Genomic DNA, 19,127 nt, shown 5'->3' on the forward strand with positions numbered 1-19,127 from the left:
ACATTAGGAGAGTCCAAACAACAGACTAGCCTTAATTTTGAATATCTAAAATTGTATTTTGTATTACCTAGATACATAGAAGCAATATTGCAATAGAGCTCTTATTTTTATTTTGGATACATTCATATTTTCTACCAGAATGGAATGAAAGGGGGAAGTTCCACAATGTGAACCATCTCAGAACATTCAAAAGAATCCTGAGAAGGTGACCTCCCAGGCTGGCGCCTGGAGGGTGGCTAGCATTCTGCCAGCTTTGGGGATGGGAGGGGAAGCAAGCCTGGCAGGAGTCCCATTCCATTCCCAGCTTGCTCAGTCGCTTGTAACTGGAAGACGTCGCAACAATGTTCAAGCTCCGAGCAGGAAAGCCCCCCTCCAAGACTCTCCAGACACCATCTCAGCCTCTTTCTTTTTTTTTTTTTAAGATTTATTTATTATTTATTTTGAGAGAGTGAGAATGAGAGAGAGAGAGAGAGCACATGAGAGGGGGGAGGGTCAGAGGGAGAAGCAGACTCCCCGCCGAGCAGGGAGCCCGATGTGGGACTCGATCCCAGGACTCCAGGATCATGACCTGAGCTGAAGGCAGTCGCTTAACCAACTGAGCCACCCAGGCGCCCTCAGCCTCTTTCTTGAAGGCATCGTGGTCGCCCTCAGACCTCTGGTGAAACCCAAGACCATTAAAAAGAGGACCAAGAAGTTCACCCAGCACCAGTCAGACCAATGTGTCAAAATTAAGTGCAACTGGAAGAAACCCAGAGGCATCAACAATAGGAAGCACAGAAGATTCAAGGGCTAGATTTTGATGCCCAACATTGGTTATGGGAGCAATAAAAATGCAAAGCACATGCTTCCCAGTGGTTTCTGGAAGTTCCCAGTCCACAACATCGAGGAGCTTGAAATGTTGCTGCTGTGTAACAAATCTCACTGTGCAGAGATTGCTCCCACTGTCTCTTCCAAGAACCACAAAGCCATTGTGAAAAGAGCAGCCTAGCTGGCCATCAGAGTTACCAATCCCAATGCCATTGCATAGCAAAGAAAATGACTAGACAGACAGCTTGTGTGCACATCATTATTTGTGTTAATAAAACCATAGAACTACCAAAAAAGAAGACTCATAAAAAGAGATGATTTATTTAGAGTTCTGTTTTACAAATATTTGCTAAAGGAAAGTACTAGAGACTAAAGGCAAGAGGATAATGCCTAAAAAAAAAAAATTTAGGCTTAAATATGTACCATTTTTAACACAAAAATATTAGAATATTCTCCACTTAGCAGAACATACTCTGACCTACCAAAGATTTTTCTCAATTAAAATATGTTCTATAGAGAAAAATCAATCAAAGATGTTACCTCGCACCTATCAGAATGGCTAAAATCAACAACACAAGAGGCAGGCATTCCTGAGGATGTGCAGAAAGGGGAACCCTCATGCACTGTTGGTGGGAATGCAAACTGGTGCAGCTGCTCTGGAAAACAGTACAGAGGTTCATCAGAAAGTTACAAATAGAGCTACCCTAGGATCCAGCAATTGCACTAGGAGGTAATTACTCAAAGAATACAAAAACACTAATTCAAAGGGATATATACACCCTTGTTTATAGCAGCATTATCTACATTAGCCAAATTATGGAAACAGCCAAAATGTCCACTGACTGATGAATGGATAAAAGAAATAAAATGGACTATTATTCAGCCATCAAAAAGAATGAAATCTTGGGGCACCTGCATGGCTCAGCTGTTAAGCAGCTGGTTCTTGATTTCAGCTTGGGTCATGATCTCAGAGTTGTGATATCCAGCCCCACGCTGGGCTCCGTGCTGAGCCTGCTTAAGATTCTCTCTCTTTTTCTCACTCTGCCCCTCCCCCAGCTTGCATGCTCTCTCTTTCTCTAAAAAAATAAATTAAAGAAAAAGGAATGGGCGCCTGGGTGGCTCAGTTGGTTAAGCGACTGCCTTCGGCTCAGGTCATGATCCTGGAGTCTCGGGATCGAGTCCCACATCGGGCTCCCTGCTCAGCGGGGGGTCTGCTTCTCCCTCTGACCCTCTTCCCTCTCGTGCTCTCTGTCTCTCATTCTTTCTCTCTCAAATAAATAAATAAAATCTTTAAAAAAAAAGAATAACATCTTGCCATCTGCAAGGACATGGATGGAGCTAAAGTGTATTATGTTAAGCCAAATAAGTCAGAGAAAGATATATACCATATGATTTCACTCCTACATGGAATTTAAGAAACAAAACAAACAAACATAGGGTGAGAAAAGAGAAAGGGACAAACCAGGACACAGACTCTTAACTCTAGAGAACACACTGCTGGTCACCGGAGGGGAGGAGGTGGAGGGATGAGGAGAGTTGGTGATGGGGAGGAAGGAGGGCACCGGTCGTGATGAGCAACAGGTGATGTATTGAAGTGTTGAACCAATATATGGTACACCTGAAATAATATTACATTGCATATGAGCTAACTGGAACTTAAATAAAAACTTGAAAAAACACTGTTTGTAGGAAAGCAAGTTGCTAAGAGGAACATTTTAGAATGTTCAGGAACAACCAGAACTAATATCAACAACTTTGACATCGATAGCTGCTACCAACTGCTTTTGCCCTACACCATCTCTTATTACGTTTGATATGGTTGGCTTATGAATTTGGATTTGGGTCACATCTACCATTCTCTGAACAGATAATTGTTCCAGACTTAAAAAAAAAAAGGCCCCCATCCATTTTATGAAGTTAGTGTGTTCTTGGTTCCCAAAGCAAACAAGATTCATGCAAATAAGGAAACATTCATAGGTCGTTTCACTTGTGAATATAGTGCAAACAGTGTAAATAAAATGTGGGTCACCAAATTCAATAGCATGTTTAAAATATTATCATAAAAATGACAGGAACACAAGTGTAGCTAATATCAGAAAATCTATAATACAATCTGCAATGTTAATATATTAAGGAAACATACATTATGATTATTTAAATAAAGACAAAAATTAACCTGGAGACAGACAGAACCTCATCAATTTGATAAAGAATAGATCAAAAGCTTGTAGCAAACACTCACATGATGAAGGAAATGTGGATGCATTCTATTTAAGTTGGCAACAAAGAATAATAGTCATGATCACCACCTCATTCAACCCAGTGTTGATGAAGGATCTGGAGGTAAGACAGAGAACCATGCTTGTTTGCATATGACAGGATCAGCGATGCAGGAAAAGCATCAGACTCACCACATAAGCTATGAAAACCAAGAGTGTTCAGCCACTTTGGTGTACATAGGCTTAGTCTACGAAATTCCATAGCATTTCAACACAATAGCAAAAATCAATTACCTATACATTCAAGTGCCATTATTCACAATTGTGTTCTATAAAGTCCTCACAAGTACTAGATTAGCAAATAGCGAACCATTGTTTGTAGGGAAAATACAGGGTTAAGCTTCAGCAAGCCTCTGGTTCCAACATTTCATTAGTCAATCAATTCATAACCTTGTTTTATGGTGCATCTCTTTAAAGGCATCTTGTTTACTATATATCATTGATTCGCTGACATTGAACTCACAGCCCACAGCGCTGTTAACTCAGAAACTGATGCCTGAACAGAGCTCTTCCAACGGATACCCAGGTTTTCCCCACAGGGCAAATCACAGCCTTCCTGCAGGAATTCTAGACAGCACTTTAGCACTATCCTTGTGGGTCATTTTAAATAGCAAAATCACCAACAAAAATGTGAAAAAAAATGTGTCACAAACAGACTGCAAAGAGAACACTTGTTTACAGTACAAGAGCTGAGGTTGAGATAAGAAGGTAGAAGGTGCCCTGTATGAACTCAGCCAGGAAGATGTGCAGGGCCATTCAAATTCTTTGCCACTCTGCATATGTCTGTGAGTAACAGAGACACTAGGAGTGTTGGTCTGGAGTTATAAATAAACTTTAGCCAAGTGGTGAATTTGCATATGTGGAATCCGTGAATAATAAGATCAACTGTGTGGGCACACATAAATAAAAGAAGAAACCCTACTACAATAGGAGCAAAAACACCGACGTGTCTAGAAAACAACTAAGACACCTACCAAGAAAATACGAGAACGCTACATAGAAATTGATCTGAATAAATAGAGAAATGTTCCACATAAACTCTACAAAGACATGTGTGTAGGGTGCCTGGGTGGCTCAGTTGGTTAAGCTCAAAGACATGTGTGTAAAATAGTGCAGAACACAAGAAAACTAGGTCAATGGAGCAGAAGAGATTCAGAGGAACATTGATGTATATATCGCCAATAAAAGTGGCATATCAGATGAATGGGGAACTTTTTGGAAGACGGTTTTGGGTAAATTGACTCATGACATGGAGAAAAATTAAGTAGCCCCCTACAATGAGGGCTTTAGATCAGTTCTACCCAATAGCCGCAAGCCCCATAACATGGCACATAGATGCAATTTAAAATTTTCTAGTTGCCACATTAAAAAGCAAACATATTACCTTTGATAATATACTTTATTTAACTCAATGTGTCCAAAATATTATCATTTCAACATGTAATCAGTCTGTAGAAAATTACTGACACATTTTACTACCTTTTTTCTAAGTCTTCAAAATAGAGTATATTCTGCACTTAGATAAGTTTTAATTCTCCCTATAAATTTCACTACAAATAGTTTATCTATAGTCAGATTTTAGAAAATTTATGGTTAAAGAAGTCAATTCATATGACCAGGTTGTTTTCAACATACAATAATTTTTTGACAACTGAATTTTGCATGAAAAAATCATTTTAGTTTAATACTTGTATCTGCTTTGACAAACCGGCTTCACTTATCTTATAAGGACTGATTTTACTTTGAAGCAAGCACATTAGTACCACTACTGTCTTTCCAAAGTAGGTAAACTCACTAACTCATGTATCAATTCAGCATCATTTACATAGAATTGAAAGGAGTATTGTATAGGAGAGCGTGGGTGGTTCAGTGGGTTAAGGATCCAACTCTTGATTTCGGCTCAGGTCATGATCTTGGGGTCTTGAGATCAAGCCCTGCGTTGGGCTTCATGCTCAGCAGGGAGTCTGCTTGAGGATTTCTCTCCCTTTCCCTCTGCCCCTCCACCTGCTCATGCACGCATGTGGTTTCTCTCTCAAATAAATAAATAAGTTTTTTTTAAAAAAAAAGAATTGAAAGGGGAGCCTGGGTGGCTCAGTCGTTAAGCGAGACGCCTTTGGCTCAGGTCATGATTCCAGGGTCCTGGGATCGAGCCCCGCATCGGGCTCCCTGCTCCACGGGAAACCTGCTTCTCCCTCTCCCACTCCCCCTGCTTGTGTTCCCTCTCTCACTATGTCTCTCTCTGTCAAATAAATAAAATCTTTAAAAAAAAAAAAGAATTGAAAGGAGTACTGTATAATTTGAAAAGCAACAATATATTCATCAATATCCATGAAGCTTATTTCAAATTTCTCATGTAGTTTTTGCAGCCAATTTAAATTATGTAGTAGATAGTAACTAAAAACTTGTTTATATTGATTCATGTTGGAAAGTACGTAAGATTGCTATTATCAATTCAAATGATGGAAAGCATCTATTTTAACTTAAATTCTCATTCCTTTCTAGCTAAGTCACAAAAACGCCTTTCTTTTCATTGGAGCTTTAGATTTAGATTGCTCAGATGTAGTGAAACGTCAGTAAGAAAATGTGTCCTAGCTGGCCAGTTTTTGTCTTTGATTATTGAATATTTGGCAAGCATTGCTTTTGTTTCAAGAAATCTTGAGTTGTAGTTAACAATAAAGAAAATCTTTCCAAAATACTTCTACCACTCAACCAACAGGCACTGACGAATAACAAAGATTATTGATTTATTCATCTGCATTTATATACTGAGGGATAGTAACAAATACATTTGTGATACTTTGAATAAAAGTATAAAAGCTTCAGAAAACTGAGCAAAAACTTGTTTCAGTATTTATCATGCTGTGGAAATGAAGCAAATAGGGGAAATATCAATCTTTTACTTTAAAATCTAGTGAATCTGGATTTTTTCACCTAGCATAACTGGAGCATTGTCTGTCATAATAGGAGCTAAATTTTTTCATGTGTGTCTAAAATTATTCTTTGAAAAATGTAAAAGATTCAATAGTATCCAAGCCACAAGGTCAAAGTTGTAGATTGCCAATTGACAAACTGTCTAAGTTAATGTGGAAATCCTTGGGGACAAAAATCACCAAAGGTATTAGTGGAATAGCATCTCCCATCAGGTGACTCATCTACAGCTAAAAAATGTGCTTACCATTATTCAAATGTTGAATCAACTGATCCTTGATATTCTTAGAAAACCATTGTATTTTATGGACAATTGTTTGGTGGCTTAACTGCAGATTTTCCACTGTTTGGTCTTCCTCTTACATCTAACAAAATTTCTGTAACTTAATAATTTCTTTTACCATATTTCTGTCTAAAACTTTTTTTCTGTGCAGGAATTTAAGCTATTCTATGTCCAGTCTATTGAATGTCATCGGAAATTTTTGTGTTGCTCATTTAATGCTGATTTCAGGTGATTAATTCTTGTCAACTCCTTTTTGAGTGATGCCTTATCAAATTTACTATTTCTTTGCCTAAAATATGTTTTAATATTATACACGATATGTTTAAATTTTTTGTTATGTTTAAAATTTACTTTCCCCCACTAGAACGATTTGCAATTGCCATTTATCGTAAACTTTGTGATATAAGTTTTTCTGATCTCTGTCTTTTTTTTTTTTTTTATGGTTCTACATGTAGTATATGCATCTTTACCTTCACCTGTTTCTGCATCAGTAGTTTGGCTTCATTGTAAGTGCAAAAATCTGGCAATACTTACTTGTAGACTAGAAAAATAATCCAAAAACATTAATTAGTAATAATTTAAAAATATGAATTAATAATTGTAGTTTATACAAGTATCACTCTACCTCCTGCTGTTTTATAACATGTTCAAATAAACATGGTACAGTGTTACATCAGTGCAAAGAAAAATTATTTGAACTAAATCAGTTGGTTGACATCAAACAGATCAGTGATATGTTTATATATAATAATAGAAGTAATGCGTGTGCCCAAGCTACACACCACATACTCCAGTATGTGTATGCATACATTTTATTTTATCTTATCTTATTTTATTTTATTTTATTTTATTTTATTTTATTTTGCTTGAGATTGTCTGGGCCACCAAAATCTAATGAGAGGTGCCTTACAATCAGTTCTAGAAGATCCTCAGCCCTTGCCATGTAAGATATTGCCTATATTAAGTCTTTACATCTAGACTCTGAACAAATGTGTGTTAAACCGTTACAGTCTAATATTTCATGTCTCTTAACACATCTTTATATTTAGCATCTAGTTTTCTTTCTGTGTGCCAACCTTACATGGTACAATAGTTAAATATATACCTATCAAAATAATACGTTAAATATGATGGAAAATATCTTACTCTGCTTCAGTTTTAAATCTAATTTAATCAAAACCAAATAAAATTAAAATTCAGTTCCTCAGATGTCACTGTTCTAGTGTTGAATAGCAACATCCAGCAGGACCCTTAGATGAATTAAAAATTTAAATGTGAAATAGAAAACTATAAGGTTAATTGAGAAAAATGTGGTGCCCTGCCTTTGTGATTTGGAAGAGTAGCAAAAGCATAAATCTTACGTAAAAAAAAAAAAAAACAGACCCAAACCTGTTATTAGATCATATCCAAATCGAGCATTTCTGTGCAATGACAAAAACCATGGACAAAGTTAATAGATAAAATTAGAAAGCAAGATAAAGTCAAGCATCAGTAGAGATGGAAGATGTGTATCTTCTCCTGTGATGCTGGGAGCAGTGTAGACAGATTTTAATGGTTAATGAAGGTAATCTTGCACTAATGGTCAAGAATAATCACTCCCCAGTTATAACGCAGCAGTTCTGAAGGGCACACAAGAGAGGATGCTCCTCACAGTATTCCCTATTGAGGCAAGGAGCTGAAAGCCACAGGAGAATTTGTCCTAGAATAGCAGAGAGGTAAAATGTGTAAGATATCTGTCGTGTACATAAACTGTTATTTAATAGTTAAAAGAAACAAGTTCAATGTACCGAGTGAAACACAGAGAAATCTTCTCAAGTGGCGCTTAATGGGGAAAAGGGGGAGAAATAAACAGATTATTATACCATGTGGATAGATTAAAATATACGCGCACAAGATACTAATACACAGTTTGAAAGAAAACTCCCCAAATCCATATTCACCGCATCAGAATGATTGTTTGCAGGGTGAGAGCAGTGACAGGGAGGTAGACTAATGATTATAATATGTCATGAAGTAGGGAGTCTGATTAATTAAATCTTCTATTTTTGAAGTCCAAGGAAATTGTTTTCAAATAAACTGGACTTCATTTCTGGCAGTATGACAGGATGTCCTGAAATTTGCTTCCACAAAAAAATAGTATAAAACATCTTTAAAAATATATTTTAATGTATTGCTCAGAAGCAAAAGTGAAGTAGAAAAAGAATCCAAGAATGTAAGCAAGCCCTCAAGCTTTTTTTCCCCCCCAGAAGCATCAATGCAACCCTTTTGAAATGGAGGTTTGGGTTTGATATCCACACATGAAGCACAAGGAACAAGTGATAAGTCTAATTCTTTCCCAAGTTGGGGCACCAACAAGAAGCTTACTTAAAATCAAAAGCCAAAAAGATAAGGTGATTTAGAAACAAAGGGGAAGCTTGCCTGCCTCAGCTCTAGCATGATATAAAAGCGGAAAATTTCATCATCCTTACTTGGCTTGCACGTGCATTTTCAACTTATAGTCCAGATACCTCTACAGTATGAAAAGTCTCAAGGCAGGAATCCAGACAGGCCCAGGTTGGTAGTATCCATACTTTCCCAGAAGGAAAGACAAGTCATATCCAGGAAACTCAATTCTCACCCAATTCTCAAAGAATTCCCACTGATAAATTTCAAAGGAGAATCATAAACCAGAAAGGGAAATAAGATATCGTGCGTAAAAACTAGTTGACAAAAAAATATGACCAGGCATATTATAAAAAAGAAAGGGAAACACATTGAACTTCTGGAAGATATTTTAATTTTAAAGTACTAAGATTTAAAATACAATTAAAAATAAAATGGGGATGCCTGGGTGGCTCAGTCGATTAAGCACTTGCCTTTGGCTCATGTCATGATCCCAGAGTCCTGGGATCAAGTCCCACATCAGGCTCCCTGCTCAGCGGGGAGACTGTTTCTCCCTCTGCCTGTTCTTCCTGCTGCTCCCCCTGCTTGTGTTCTCTCTCTCTCAAATAAATAAAATATTTTTAAAGATTATTTATTTATTTATTTGACAGAGACAGAGACAGCGAGAGAAGGAATACAAGCAGGGGGAGTGGGAGAGGGAGAAGCAGGCTTCCTTCTGAGCAGGGAGCCCGATGTGGGGCTCAATCCCAGGACCCTGGGATCATGACCTGAGCCGAAGGCAGACGCCCAACGACTGAGCCACCCAGTCGCCCCAATGAATAAAATCCTAAAATAAGTAAATAAAATAAAATAATAGCCAGCAGATTAGATAGAGCTGAAGACAAAATTATTTATCTGATAATCAAATTTGAAGAAATTATTGAGATTAGCACACAGAAAGAAAACTGGATGCTAAATATAAAGATGTGTTAAGAGACATGAAATATTAGACTGTAATGGTTTAACACACATTTGTTCAGAGTCTAGATGTAAAGATAAAGACTTAATATAGGCAATACCTTACGTGGCAAGGGCTGAGAATCTTCTAGAACTGATTATAAGGCACCTCTCATTAGATTTCGGTGGCCCAGACAATCTCAAGCAAAATAAAATAAAATGTACACTGAGACACAAATGCTGTTTCAGAACACCAAAGATAAGGGTCTGAAAACTAGATAAAAGCCTAACACCTAAAAATAAGTGACAATCCCACTGATAGCTGACGTGTCAATGTGGCAACAATTGAGAAAAAAGTGGAACACTGGAGAACGATATCATCGAGGTGCTGGCAAAATCAAGTCAACGTGAAATTGTATGTCCAGGGAAACTCCCTTTAAAGAACAAGAGAAAAATAGAGGTTTTTCTCTAAGAAATAAAAAAACAAAAAAAACAAAAGCTGATCTACTGACACCCACTAAAGAACACTCTAAAGAACTGTCTTTTAAAAGAAGGAATGTGACCTCAGATGGATAATTTGACCTGCAGGAAGAAATAATGGGCAAATGTCTTGGTAAATCTGACAGATAAGTCTAAATAACAACGGACTGTTTGACAAAATAAGAATATAACAACCACAACATTTAATTTTAGGGGCTTGATAAAAGCACAGTTAATCTAAAATACCGAACCCAAAATCAAAAGTATATTAACCTTAGATCTTTGCATTGTTTAGGAGGAAGGCAGATAGATTAGTGAACTATATACTATGTTCATTATTCCTTTTAAAATATCTAAGGTCATCACTAAAAATAAACATAAAGTATGTAAGTTCTGAAAGAATCAGGGAAGAAAGAAAAAGAATGAGAAATTTGAAAGAAGACCAAATAGAGGACAAGAGGAGGAAAATATTAAAAGCATACAGTGAGATAGTAGAAATACATCCAACTACAGTAAAATAAAAATAAAAGTAAACGGATTAACGTCACAGGTGAGGTTCCAAGAAGTAGATCTGAGATAGAGATTTGCATGCAGGAAATTCACTAGCAAGTGCTCTAAGAACTAGCTCTTGGCGGGATGAAAGAAACAGAATGGGGCAGAAAATATTTAGCTGTGAAACACAAGGAAAGCCATAGCCCAAACCACAGCAATCTCTGGGACCGGGATGACCCTTCAAAGATGTCACAATAGAAGCATGGAGAAATTGGATTTTCATGGTCCTGTGGTGATCAGGCATTGGATGGGGGTTACCTTTGGAAAATGTGACCCTGGTTGAGGAGCTTTATGTAGCTGAGAGCAAATCTTGAACAAGAACAGAACGAGTGCTAGAAGCCACCAACACGCCCAATAGCTTTGGGAATCTAGACTACGCACCAAGCAGTCGATACAACTAAGCATTCCATTAAAACATGAAAGATTATCAGGATATATAATGAAAAAATCCAGCGATGTGATGTTTACAAGAGAACTACCTAAAATATAAAGACATCAAAAATAAAAGAATGGGAGAAGAAATACAGAACAACACAAAAATGGTCCTAGCTATATTAAAAGGATAAAAAAGAAAAGAAAACTGGTCTAGCTATATTAATGGCAGACAAAATATAGATTAAATAGAAAAAAAAGGATTATTAAGCACAAAGAGAGTCAATAAAGCTCAATTCACCAGGAAGATGTAACAGCTAAATCCATACGTATCTAATAGCATGGATTCAACTCTACAAAGTTCAACCTGACATCAATGCAAGGAGAAAATGTGAAATCAATCTTCATAATGGTGGTATATTTGTAACACAACTTAAATATTAATAGATCAGGCCAGAATATTCATGAAAATTTAGGAGATTTCAGTAACATAAGTAACATGACCTAATCATGTAAAACATTGTATCTAACAGCTAGAGAATACATATTCTTTTCCTCCACAAAGGAAACTTTGCAAAAAGTACCTAAACACTAGGGCAGAAAGCAATTTTTAATAAATGCTGACATCAATGCAATTTATAACAAAAAGATAACTTTGAGCTTTATATGGCTTATGGCATTTAAATCACAATTTCAAGTAACTCCTCTAGAGTTATCTGGAGTTTTGGGATATTATTAAAATTTTTTGAACCGAACATTATTAAAAATGCTATCTACCAAAACACATAGGCATCTCATATCCATTTGGATGGTTACTATTTAAAAAAGAGAATTCAACAGGTATTATTATGGCGATTGGAGAAATCAGAACCCGTGTGTACTGTTAACAGAGATGTAAAATGGTACAGCCTCTGGAGAAAACAGTATGGCAGTTCTTCAGAAAGTTCAAAATCGAATTACCACACGATTCAGCCACTCTACATTTGGGTCTGTACTCAAAAGAATTGAAACAGAGTCTCAAAGAATATTTGTTCACCTACATTCATAGTAGTACCATTCACCATGGCCAAAACGTGGAAGAAACCCATGTGTCCATCAGAGGATGCATGGGTAATCAAAATGTGGTATATACATACAATGGAATATTATTCGGCCTTAAAAAATAAGGACATTCTGACACTTGCTACAGCACTGATGAACCTTGAGGACATGATGCTGAGGGAAATAAGCCAGTGACAAAAACACAAAGACGGTATGATTGCAGTTAAAGAAGTTATTTAGGGTAGTCAAAATCATAGAGACCAAAAGTAGCAGGTTGGTTCCCAGGGTCTGGGCAGGGGCAGGAAGAATGGAAAGTTAGTGTTTAATGGAGACAAAATTTTAGTTTTGCAAGAGGAAGAGTCCTGGAGATGGATGGTGGTGATGGCTGCCCAACAATATGAATGTACTTAATGCCACTGAACTGTGCACTCAGAAATAATTAAGACCGGGGTGCCCAGGTGGCTCACTCTGTTAGGCGGCCGACTATTGATTTTGGCTCAGATCATGATCTCGGGGTGGTGAGATTAAGCCCTGCGTCAGGCTCCACTCTGGGCATGGAGCCTGCTTAAGATTCTCTCACCCTCTCCCTCTGCCCCTACTCCCATGCACTGTGTGCTGTCTCTCTCTCTCTCTCTCAAAAAAAAGACACTTTCTATTTAAAAAAAGAAAAGTTAGACTGTAAATTTTATATTATGTGTATTTTACCACAATAAAAAAATTGGAAAATAGACCACATAGCATGGCACCTAAAATGATACATAATAGGAAATTTATAGACTTAAAAGCTGAAAAAAATGAAATAATACTCTTCTTTCAGTTGGGGAAATAACAGAATAAACCCAAAGAAAGTAGGCAGAAAAGAAATTATAATAAAAAGAAATTATGAAGTCATGAAAGAGAAAGCTAACATCTGACACATGAGAACAACACAGAGGTAGGTTGATTCCTTCAAGTCTCACGAATTTAAGAAATATTTAGTGAAATTTTTCACATTTGAAAAAGAGAAAGCACAGAAGCAACTTTTGAAGGAGAAATGGAGCCCAACGATGGATGCTGCAAACAATAAAAAGCAGAAGATGTTAAGTACAACTTGATTCCAATATATTATGTAAACCAAAATATGGTGGACACATTTCTAGAAAAAAGTAACTTCACAAAATTACTCAAGAGGAGCTTAAAAAAATGAACTAGTCCCATAACCATTAAGTAAATTGAATCAGTGGCTTAAAATATTTTTTTAAAAGAACACATCATACCTGATAATTGTGCCAGTGAATTTCAGCTGAAATTGAAAGAACAAAGAATTCTAATTTCACACCAACTCTTTCAGAATGGAAAAAAAAGAGTACTACTCAACTCGTTAATGAAGGCAACTTCCCCTAAATACCAAAACCAGACAACACAGAAAAGGGAAAAGAAAAGTACAGGCCCATCTCACTCATCTATATAGATTCAATAATTCTAAAAATAGAGAGAGACAGAGACAGAGAGTCAGAGAGAAAACCAAATCTAACAGTGCATAAAATGTTAATGTTATAGCTAAGTAGAAAGTAATCTTAGGAATATAAGGCTTGGCATCAGAAGACTCATTGGTGGAAAAAATCTTAATAGATAAGTAGGTAAAAATAAGAACAATAAAATTTAACATTCATGAACATATGGCTTGGAATAGTAGAAAATTAAGAAGTCAAACTGAAAAAGTGTGGCTACTAAAAACCTAGAGAAAACATTGTATTTAATCATGGGCTGTTAAAATGAATAAGAAGACAACCATCCCTAATATCACACTGCCCTTCAAAGTATACTTGAGGCTGTATCCAGCTAGAAAAGATAAGAAAAGGAAACAAAAAGCAGAGAATGTTAATGGGCAGAACAAAACTGTCATTATTTGTAGATAATATAATGAATCAATAGGAAACCCAATGGAATCTGTGGATGAATTGTAAGAGTTAATAACAGTATTGTACAAGAACATTGGATACAAATTAAGCAAAAGACAGTCAATTGCATTTGTATATCCCAATCAAATGTATAGACCTATGTACCTTTGCCTGGAAATGTAATGTCAAATAGGCCAACGTAACATCAAATAATATATAAATAGGTTTCTATATACAATGGAAACAAAAATTGTAGAATACCCAGGAATATATACAATAGAAGATGCATAAATGTAGAAGGCCCACACAAAGAAAATGAGATACGTGAATGGGAAGACAAAATAAGAAAGATGTTAGGGGCACAGTCAGTTAAGTGTCTGCCTTCAGCTCAGGTCATGATCTCAGGGTCCTGGGATCGATCCCCGTGTCAGGCTCCCGGCTCACGGGAGAGTCGCTTGTCCCTCTCCCTCTGCCTCTCCCCTCCCCCTGTTCGTGCTCCCTCTGTCTCTCTCTCAAATAAATAAAATCTTTAAGACAAAAAAAAAAAGATGTTAGTTCACCTTAGATTGATCTGTGTGTTCCATGCAAATGCAAACAAACCTCCTAACTGTCTTAGCAACTGTCAAGACACCTTGTAAACACTATGACTAAGACAGGTTTCCTTGGTGCAGAGATAACAGAGAGACTGACGGAACAGAAGGCAGGACTCAGAGACAGACTTAGACAAAGCTCAAACCTGATTCCAGTGGACACTGGAGATTGATGGAAAATGGTGCAGAAAAATACTTTTATAAATAGGGAAGAAAATGAACTAGCACCCCTATCTCACATGATACACTAAAATCTTTTCAAGGAAAATTTTAAAAGCTAAACTATAAAACTTTAGGATAACTTGGGAATACTATGACCTAGACAGGGGAGAGCCCCTTAAAGAGGCTGAAAGCACATTCCACTGAGGAAGTGGTCGGCCAGCTGGCCTTAAAATTAGGTACGATGATGTGAAAAGATAATACACATTGGGATCAGAGATTTGCAACACACATCACTGAGCAAATATTTTTCCTAAAACAGGTAAACATACTCCCAATATATAAGTCACAAAAATGACAGATGATCCAACAGAAAAGTGGGAAAATTCTTTCAATGGCACTTTGAGAGAAAAATATATCAAAGTGTTTAAAGTCTCACTTTTAATAAAAGAATTTCCAATTGAAATTACAATAATGCTAGTTTTACCACTGGATTGGCATTAACTCTGAGGCCTGACGATATCAAGAGTCAGCAACATTGTGGAATGGGGGTCCAGGGGGTACTTTCTATGCCTGAAAAGCAGGAGGACACCTGTGTACTAACACCATGATAAAGGGGGCGTGTCTCTGGTGTGTAGAGGCAAGGTCAGCTGGGGGAGAAAGAAGCCCCAAGTGGTTCTAAACTCTTGAGTCACTCCAGTCAAGGCAAAATCAGCCACACTTACTGTATTTTTCATGTATTCATTCAGTGGGCCTGAAATTCATGACCAAAATTCAGTATCTGAAATTATATTAAGGCAAATCACAGAATCACAGAAATGTGCGAACCAACTACCACTTCTTTTTGCCATCATGGGAAGAGCTACATATTTATGAAACTACAAAATATTGTCTTTAATGTCATTGTTAAAGCCACTAAGCTGATGACTATAAAGTAGCCAGTATTTATGAAATGCTTTATTATGATCTGCAAGTCACAAACAAGTTTATGAAATGTTACGGGTAGTATTTAAAAACGTACGCCAGGGGATTTTTTTTTTTTTGTCTTTTTGTTTTGGGGGAGTGTTTTGGGTATCTTTTTTACATTCTGTGACATGATGGGTTCATGAAAGAGACAGAACACTATTGAGATGGGTAACCAAGGCTTTGTTGTTTTGTTCAACAAAATTCAATAGCCCCTTCTGAGCTTTAATATATATTTTCTGGCAAATTTGCCCCACTTTTTTGGGTTTCAATTTCTCAACTGGTTAAAGAAAAAAAAAGGAATAAACTGGCAACAAAATCCAGCTAGTCTTGAAGTTCTAAAATTCTGGAAGACACCATTGATCGCGGCAAGATGACAAGGTTTCTCAGTTACCTACTGAACTTTACAATTCTAACTATGTTATAGAAGGAATATGTTCCCTCATGCTTCTTCTGCCATCCCTCTACATATTTTTTTGCTTTTCAGCAAATCTGAGCCAAGTGTTAGTGGCGTAAATTCTAGGGCTTCAGAATCAGGTAGTGCTAAATTTCCCATGTAAACAAGTTACTGTAGTTCTCTCAGCCTTGGGTTTATTATCTGTAAACTTGGTCTAGATAGTATCCTTCCAGTAGACTTGTTGCAGGGATTAAGCACACAATGTCTCTAAAGTGCGCGGCCAGTTCCTGGAACAGAGAAGCCCTCAGTGTGTTCCTGACCAGCCTGTCTCCACTGGAGCAGGTCGCACATCATCCCACCACTGGTGGCTCTGCAACTGGCCTGCACTCCCTCTCCCTTCCTTGTCCCGTGTGGGCCGTCCAGAGGCTTGACTCTTGTCAGCCAGCCTCACCTCTGCTCCCCAGAATTGGATGTACGTCTCTGCCCTCGGGCACCTACCTCCATGGAATGCCATTAGACACCTGCTACCTTGGCCCTTGCTGGCATGCCCCCAAGACCTCCCGCAAATATCACAAGCACAGTAGACACCAAACTCTCCCCCATTCAGATTGTCCCAATCACAGGCTCTCGGCTTCATTTCTGTCTGACTGGTGATGTGCTTGCCTGAGGCGGTAGAACAGCTCTCTACATTTGTGCAATAGAATTTTGCTTCTCTGAATTATTTAGGAATGAACATATTTCAGGCAAGTGAAGGTAAGAACAACTCAAGATTGTTGTCATTATGTCTAACAAAGGTTCCACTTGTTTATCTCCCTGTGTTCCTCATTCCACTACAGGTTCGCTTCCACTCAACCATTCCTCTCCACCTTCTCTGGCTGGGTTCTAATGGCACTGGCCACTGAACACATGGCCTTGAGCTTGGTTCCCTGAGTTCTGATCTGACAGCCTGTCAGTTGCCTCATGGATGGTCACTCTCTCTCTTGAATGGGTCTCAGCCTTCTTCATTAAATCCTTTGCTAAGCTATGGGAATGGTGATACGCTCTCCCCTAAAATCCTAAAACATCTAAGGGATGGATCATTTGGTCCTTTGTGATTTGGCTCTTGCTTCACCCCCACTATTTCTGCAAATGTAGCTGATTTTCCAAATGTATTGACATATTTGCAATTTTCTAAATTGACCATCTTCTTTCTTTTTAAAAATATGGGTATTTTTTAAAAACTTTTCAAATTAGAGAATTTTTTCAAGATAATTTTAGAAAACTCCCCCCGTAATCCTATGATACATTTTTTTTTTGGAAAAAAAATCAAATTGGAGAACATTTTCAAGAAAATTTTAGGAAACTCCCTCCATAATCATATGATACTAGGTTGCTGACATGGTGCTCCATCAACTGTGAAATGTTTCAGAGCGTATTTTCTATAAACAAAGAAATTACCCTATAATCTTCTCTATAAGACCATCAAAATGAGAAATAAGCATTGATATATTACTATCATTCAATCCACAAACCCGATTCAATTATTACCAACTTGACCCCAAAATGTCCTTACAGCCAGTGGATCAAGTGTAGAATCATGGTTCACATTTAGTTATAATTTCCTTTCATCTCTTTTAACCTGGAAAACATACTCAGTAATTCCCTGTCAGGTTCTTGACATGTTTGAAGAGTAAGGCCTTGTTATTCTAGGAATTTCTCCCAATGGGTGTTTGCCTAGCATCTCCTAATAATTCATGTGCTGTGGATGGTCCACCCTGTGAAACATAACCTTGATTTGTCCCATTACTGGTGATGTTCACTCTGATTGTTTCATTGAGGTGGCATCTGCCAGTTTCTCCACTGTAAAATTATTTATTCTTTTCCCCTTTTTAAATTAACAATCATTTTCTGTGTAACAGTCATTTTCATACTTTGAAACTATGTAAATATCCCATGCTTTAGGGGCGCCTGGGTGGCTCAATCGGTTAAGCATCTGCCTTCGGTTCAGGTCATGATCCCAGAGCCCTGGGATCCAGTCCTGCATCAGACGCCCAGCTCAGCAGGGAATCTGCTTCTCCCTCAGCCTGCAACTCCCCCTGCTTGTTCTCACTCTCTCTCTCTCTCTGGCAAATAAATAATATCTGAAAAATATGTATCCCATGTTTTATCAAAGTTGTAATTTATTCATCTATTTATCATTTACAACAGTATGGGCTCATGGCTTCCTTTTCAATTCAATGGATTGTAATCTATTACAATCCTCATTTACTTTGATACTCAAATTTTTCTATACTTGAATAATGGGATCCCCTCCAAGTTGGCCTCTGTGTCCCTTCAAACTTTACTTCCTTACTTTCTGATTATTGCAGGTTCATGTCAAATTTTCTCAGCGCCAGCCCCGGAATCAACCATTACCTCAAGGAGCCCTGGTTCCATCTGGTGGAAAGAGGTATATAGAAACCAAGAACTGGGGCTAGGTGTGCTCACTGCTATGGAGTGCCATCGTTTCTTTCTTTCTTTTTTTTTTTTTTTAAGATTTTATTTATTTGTCAGAGAGAGAGAAAGAGCACAAGCAGGGGGAGGGGCAGGCAGAGGGAGAAGCAGGCTCCCCGCCGAGCAGGGAGCCCGATGCAAGACTCAATCCCAGGACCCTGGGATCATGACCTGAGCCGAAGGCAGACACCCAACAGACTGAGCCACCCAGGCGCCCCCGCAGTGCTGCTGTTTGTAATTCTTGGTGGATGGACCTAGGGAATATCCTTGTGTATCTACACACACAAAAGTAACATATGTGTACTATCCCTACCTATAAGACTTTGAATTCACACAGATAATTCCAGTTCCAATCCAGAACCATGGTTTTCAGATAGTTCCTTTTCCATAGGTGTAGAACCTTTCTCCAACAATAAGAACCTGATTTTCAGTATCCCTAAAATATTTATTCAATTGATCTCCCTGGAAGTAACCCATCTCTCATCATCGTCACCTCTTCCCCTGCATTGACACCTCTCTAATCCCAGGCTCAGATACCACTCATCACACTACATGGCAAAAAATGAGGTCTTACTACCAGCTAAAACTCCCCTCCCTCCAAAAGGG

General features: G+C 37.8%; 1 non-coding gene across 1 annotated transcript; it reads left to right on the top strand.

The window, feature by feature from the left end:
• The first annotated feature begins 207 nt into the window (after positions 1-207).
• On the top strand, positions 208-344 carry LOC114213716 (small nucleolar RNA SNORA7). The gene has a single exon (XR_003610258.1). It is a non-coding gene; the product is annotated as a small nucleolar RNA SNORA7 (small nucleolar RNA).
• Positions 345-19,127: the final 18,783 nt, after the last annotated feature.

This window comes from Eumetopias jubatus, unplaced genomic scaffold (assembly GCF_037043125.1).
Source record: "Eumetopias jubatus isolate StellerSeaLion01/CBP00866 unplaced genomic scaffold, mEumJub1_p1.0 scaffold_14, whole genome shotgun sequence".
NCBI classification, from domain to species: domain Eukaryota; kingdom Metazoa; phylum Chordata; class Mammalia; order Carnivora; family Otariidae; genus Eumetopias; species Eumetopias jubatus.